Genomic DNA, 6323 nt, shown 5'->3' with positions numbered 1-6323 from the left:
TTTTTGCAGTACGCGGGCCTCTCACTGTTGTGGCCTCTCCCGTTGCGCAGCACAGGCTCCGGACGCGCAGGCTCAGCGGCCATGGCTCACGGGCCCAGCCGCTCCGTGGCATGTGGGATCTTCCCGGATCGGGGCACGAACCTGTGTCCCCTGCATCGGCAGGCGGACTCTCAACCACTGCGCCACCAGGGAAGCCCTAACATCTTTATTGGAGTATAACTGCTTTACAATGGTGTGTTAGTTTCTGCTTTATAACAAAGTGAATCAGTTATACATATACATATGTTCCCATATCTCTTCCCTCTTGTGTCTCCCTCCCTCCCACCCTCCCTATCCCACCCCTCTAGGTGGTCACAAAACACCGAGCTGATCTCCCTGTGCTATGCGGCTGCTTCCCACTTCAGACCTAGGGACACATACAGACTGAAAGTGAGGGGATGGAAAAAGATATTCCATGCAACTGGAAATCAAAAGAAAGCTGGAGTAGCAATTCTCATATCAGACAAAATAGACTTTAAAATAAAGACTATTAGAAGAGACAAAGAAGGACACTACATAATGATCAAGGGATCATTCCAAGAAGAAGATATAACAATTGTAAATATTTATGCACCCAACATAGGAGCACCTCAATACATAAGGCGAATGCTAACAGCCATAAAAGGGGAAATCGACAGTAACACAATAACCGTAGGGGACTTTAACACCCCACTTTCACCAATGGACAGATCATCCAAAATGAAAATAAATAAGGAAACACAAGCTTTAAATGATACATTAAACACGATGTACTTAATTGATATTTATAGGACATTCCATCCCAAAACAACAGAATACACATTTTTCTCAAGTGCTCATGGAACATTCTCCAGGATAGATCATATCTTGGGTCACAAATCAAGCCTCGGTAAATTTAAGAAAATTGAAATTGTATCTAGTATCTTTTCCGACCACAACGCTATGAGACTAGATATCAATTATAGGAAAAGATCTGTAAAAAATACAAACACATGGAGGCTAAACAATACACTACTTAATAACCAAGTGAGCACTGAAGAAATCAAAGAGGAAATCGTCAGACTACTTCTGTCTGAAATTACCTTGCTGATGTATTGGGTCCTTGGCCTTGTTCACCATCAGTGTTCCCTCCGCTAGCCTAGAGTCACCAGGAGAACTCAGGGGCCTGTGCTGCCACCATCACCTCCCCGAACGCTGGAGCTACCACTCCGGGAATACGCACTGATGGAGTAAATCACTAGACCACGCTGGCGCTGTCGGGGCTCGTAAAGACCTCTGCTGCCCTTCAAAGAATAACAGTCACTGGAGTCCCAGGCCTTCCTTGGAAATCCTCACACAGACCTGGAGCGACGGGGCTCAGTGCAGACCCAGGAATGACAGAGGCGAAGGCTGGGTGTTTCTCTCTGCACCAGGCTCTGTGGACAGGGCGCCGAGGAAGCTGGAGCCGGCACCCCAGGAAGTTACAGCAGTTTTTTCAGATCGTATGCACGCAGGGCTCCAAGGCCGTGCCAGAACCCTCGGTTCCAAAGCAAACAAGCAATTTAATGAATGAAAAACTGAAAACAGAACGGAAGGGAAAACGTGGACCCAAACTGTGCCAGCTCCAGGAGACGTCTTTCTTCTGACGGCTCAAGGACTTCCTCCTCTCAAACAACGGCTAAGTGGTCTGACAACAGCCAACCTACTGGGCAAACAGGTGTTCCGACCCCTAAAGGATTTGGTCACAGATACGAAGCCATTTTGAACTATTTACAGAGTCTATTGATTCCATTGCCGGACACATGAGCACCAAAAGCCTGCAAACGACCTCAGAAGTATCCACTATGGACCCCGCTTCCACACTGTTCTTTTCTTTGGAAACAGAGACATCAGGGACCCTGAAGTTGGAGAAGTAAAAAGTCTGCGCACACCCTCATCTCCCGCTGAGCAGCCTGGCCAGTCCGTGGGCAGATGCTGCGTGGTGGCCAGGAACACACAGACCAAAACCCCCCAGAATTTCAGCCCAGGACTGGTAGGAGGTGCACTTAGCCCCAGCCCCAGACAAACCGGGGCCAGAGACCTGATTATTCGTAAGGCCTCTTTTCCTTCTAAATCACACTTGGCGTCTGTTGAGGTGGAGCTGGCGGGGGCTGGAGGCTGGAGCCGGGGGCAGGGAGAGGCAGAGAGGGCGGAAGGTGACCCACCGCTGGGGTAAGAGCAACAGAGTTCCTGTCCCCGCTCTGTTCACAGCTTTGTGGGGAAGGCACTGAGGCTTTCTCTCAGGAAGGCTCACGGGGGCCTTAGAGGCAGTGCGAGAGATGCCAAAAAGGAAAGCAAACACTTCACCGGAGACACACCTGACCTTTGCCTCCCTTACATGAGTGAAAACCCATCTAGCTGTCCCCTCGATCTTTCCTCCTCGTCCCTGAAACAGAGTTGATTCCCTTAAAAAAGAGAGAATGGAGAACAAGGGCAGGGTGGGCCGGACACATCACTCAGGGCAATGCCAGCCAACGTGGTACAATGAAGGGCTTGCCCTCCACTGCTTCGTGCTAGGGAAGCTCACGGGGCTGGGTTGGTTTTAGAAGCTGATGATAGAAAGAGCCTTAAAATCCATCTAGTACTCCACCACATCCAGGACCCTCCATAATCAGGGCAGGTATGAACGTCGTTCGGAAAAGAGTCTCAGTTTCCAAAGGGAGACATCTTGTTTCTCACTTGGAAATACCCACCCTCCCCCGGGTCACCCGTCTCAGCACTTTCTATAACAGGTTCTAAAACAAAAGGTTTCAAGGATGTCCTGGACATGCCCTGGACATCTAGACCAGACAGAAGAGCTGTCTGACAATCTAGGACTGCCTCTTCCTCCAATCATGAGACAAGTTCTACGATCTTCCACGGGGGCTGGGGGGGGGCGGTGCTCTGCTGGTTTACAGAGTCCCATAGAGATTAAGGACACAAATTCTAGAACAAGCCTGCCTGGTTCTGAGCTCCAACTCTGCTATTCCTGGATGTGTGGTCTGGGGCAAGTTTCCCCACCTCCCTCTGTGGGCTCTGTTTTCTCATCTATAAAATGAAGAAAACCAATATCTACACCATGGTAGATATAAGTATTAAAACAAGTTAATACGTATAATCTTGTATCAACTCAGCTGAGATCCCAATAAAGATTACCTATTAATCTGAAAACTGTCTTTACTTTAAAATAAAAGTAAATAGAAAAATAGATAGGGGGCAGAAGAAAGTTGTATATTGTTTAAAAAAAGGGGTGGGGAGGAAACGAAGATGCCATGGGATGCTGGGACACCTGTTTTTAGAAGCTGCACGTTGCAGTGACCAAAAGTAGAGAAAGAGGGGTAAGAAATAAGGTTTACAGTATGAGGACCAAGATCTTAAAATGATTAAAGCCAAGGGTCTAATGTTATCTGACAGCTGACCTAGCCCTTGAATCTCCCAGCTGCTGGCTACCATATTGAGCACCTTAATTCTAACAACTGTAGCCATAGCTTGATCTTGGAAAAATAATCACAAACAAATAAAGCCCACGAGGCTGTTTTCTTTCCCGTCTCCCAGGGAGCGGCACTCATGCATGCCCACTACAAGGAAGGAAGAGTTCCCCTCATTGCCATGGAAAGAGCATCCCCTGTGGTTGAGTCAGGGGAGCGAGAGCCCCAGGCCCACCTCTGCTCCATCTCACTTTGCCTGTAAAAGCCAGACGTTTGGTACATGAGCTCACCTGTTGCCCCGGATGGTCCGTACACTATCTGGAAAGGTTAATGACTATTGCTGCTTTCTCTTGGAGATTCAGGTTGAGGAGGGAATAAATTCTTACTTCACATAAATAAATTGAGACTGGCCAGAATAAAAAAGAAAGGACCAGAAAAGTATTTTGTTATATTAAAAAAAAAAGCCCCCCAAACCAAAAGAACAAGCGTTTCCTTGGTCACCTCCCCTGCTTCTCCGAGTCCCTATTGCCTGATGAATTCGCGGGTAGGGATATGGCTCGTCAGGAACTCAGAGAGCCTGGACAACCCCCTGGTACCGCAGCCTAGTATGATCTGATGAAATATCCCTGCTTTATCTGGACCGAGGTTGGGCAGGGGGAGGGGCGGGGGAAGGGGACAGTGGAAATTATGATGGGTCAAGACACACCAGGTTACCTGCTGTGGATTTCAACTGTTCTGATCCAGCTTCACCATATGCAAAATCACAACTACGAGCTCCTAGGTGCCAACTGTAAATTCACAAAGGCTGGTTGGCACGAGACGGGCACTGCTGTCCAGAACTCAGGTATCCCTGTGTCTGGGATCCTGGAAGGAGCTAATGAGGTCCTTCCCCACAAATGACACCAACAGGAGAGAGCTGGGGGGCTGCTCGGTAAGGCTGAGCCAGGCTCTTGTGACAGAAGCCACCCAGCCAAGTGGTCAGTGAGTAACCGATGGCCAACCAAACTTTCAATTAAAAACAATCTCACAGTGTGTTTCAGTGACCCTACCATGTTTCTGGATCTGACACACCATGGGAGACTTCAGAATATGTTAGATAAAGGGCTGTCTATTCTCTGTAAACAAACTCTCCAAAGTTCTCATGACCAGTTTGTTCTCATTTGTGCAGTCAGGACCCATGTATATCACTCAAGACAAAAATCCCAGAATCCTCCCTGATTCATTTCATTCGATCACCCCCATTTCCAATCCACCAGCAAATCCTCTTGGTGTCACCTCCAAAAGTATTCTAAATCCAGCAACCACTTCTTATATTTACTGCCCAGATTTCAACTTACGCCTCACCACTGGTTTCCCCACTACCATCTTGTCACCATTGGATTCCTTTCTCCACGGAGTAGTTGGAGCGAACTTTCTCAGAAGATAAATCAGATAATGTTACTCTACAGCTTAGAGCCCTCTGACAGCTTCCCACAGCACCCGAATCCCCACCATGATCTGTCCCTGCCAGAGCTCTCTCCCAGCCACACCCCTCCCCGCTTCCTCACTAGCTCCACGCTGGCCTTTTCTCTGACCCTCAAACACACTGTGCTTGTTCCTATCTGAACACCCAACTAGTCCTTCCGCCTGGAACTCTCTTTCCCAGGTCTCCATACGGTGCTACCTTCGTGATTTGGGGTTCCTTTGCGACACTTTCCCTGACCACCTCCCTAAAGCTGCCCCTCCCCTTCCCCTGCAGGTCCCCCATCCCATTGCCCAAAGCACTTCCTTCAAGGTCTCTTCTTCATACTATTATGTGATCATTTATTGGTTTCCACACTCTTTGTCTGTGTCCCGCAACTGGTCTAGGAGCTCTAGGAGGGCCGGGACCTTTCCCATCCTGCTCAACTCTGTACGCCCTGTTTCTGCACATAATAGGCAGTGAGTGGAGATCCTCAGAACACCAATCAATCTGTTTCAAGACTGTGTCTCAAGTTCTGTTTCAATCCACTGTTTCAAACCACCTGGTCTTTGGGGCACCTGATGGCAAGTTGTGACATGCACCTACACATCTTCTGAGGCCCCAGGCATTGGTCAAATAGCTCCTGGGCGTGTTTGTGTCCAGCTGTGGGGCACCGTGAACTCTCTCTCTGATCCAAACAACAACCCTCCCCTTCTCTGGTATCAAGGGTATCGCATCACTTAGTAAATGCATCAAAGATTGACCGCGTGCTCCCCACGTGCGGGCAAGACTCTCAGCACTGCGGACAGAGTGGGAACCAGTGGAGGGAGGCTGAGCTCTCAGGGAGTTCACAGCCTGGCACCGTGATTATCTCCCTCACTTCTGCAGCCTCCTCATGCATCCCATCATCGCCAGGCTGGGGGTGGTCAGTGCACACACCTCTTCCTGCTGCCCTTGGCACTGCTCTTTCCTCCCTCTAGCCTGTGAGGTTAGCCCACCAACCTTTTACAGCATCCCAGGGGCAATGGCAGTCTATCTGCTTGGCCGGCATGTTCCTTCTGCTCAAAGAGGAACTCAAATGTTTGAAAAAGTGGCTGGAACCAGAGTCTTTCAAAAATAATTTAATTTTATTTGGTGTCATTTTCTTTACGGAGTGGAATTTAGTAGTATTCTCTCACTCCATTACACTATCAACGCTCGCAGAGGGACCTTCCCTGGAAATCCTTTATAAATCAATCTCTCTTTCCCACCCACTCTCTGTAATCCTTACTTTGCTTTATTTTTCTTCACAGCACTGACCACCCCTGGACATGTACACCCTCTCCCTATTCACTATCCCACTCTCTCAGACGCTATCCCTCTCTCCATCCATCCACCCATCCATCCATCCACCCATCCATCCACCCATCCATCCATCCACCCATCCATCCATCCACCCA

At 48.8% G+C, this 6323-nt stretch overlaps 1 protein-coding gene across 6 annotated transcripts in view; it reads right to left on the bottom strand.

Annotated features, from left to right (window-relative positions):
• SLC24A3 (solute carrier family 24 member 3) overlaps nucleotides 1-6323 on the bottom strand; it is a 464741-nt gene that overhangs the window by 115927 nt on the left and 342491 nt on the right. The gene's annotated exons all lie outside the window — the stretch shown is intronic.

Source organism: Aethalodelphis obliquidens, unplaced genomic scaffold (genome assembly GCF_003676395.1).
Source record: "Aethalodelphis obliquidens isolate GAN/ISIS:26980383/991018 unplaced genomic scaffold, ASM367639v1 scaffold18, whole genome shotgun sequence".
In the NCBI taxonomy this organism is placed as follows: Eukaryota; Metazoa; Chordata; class Mammalia; order Artiodactyla; family Delphinidae; genus Aethalodelphis; species Aethalodelphis obliquidens.
Note: the sequence above shows the minus strand (reverse complement) of the source record. Positions and strands in the feature narration are given on the sequence as shown.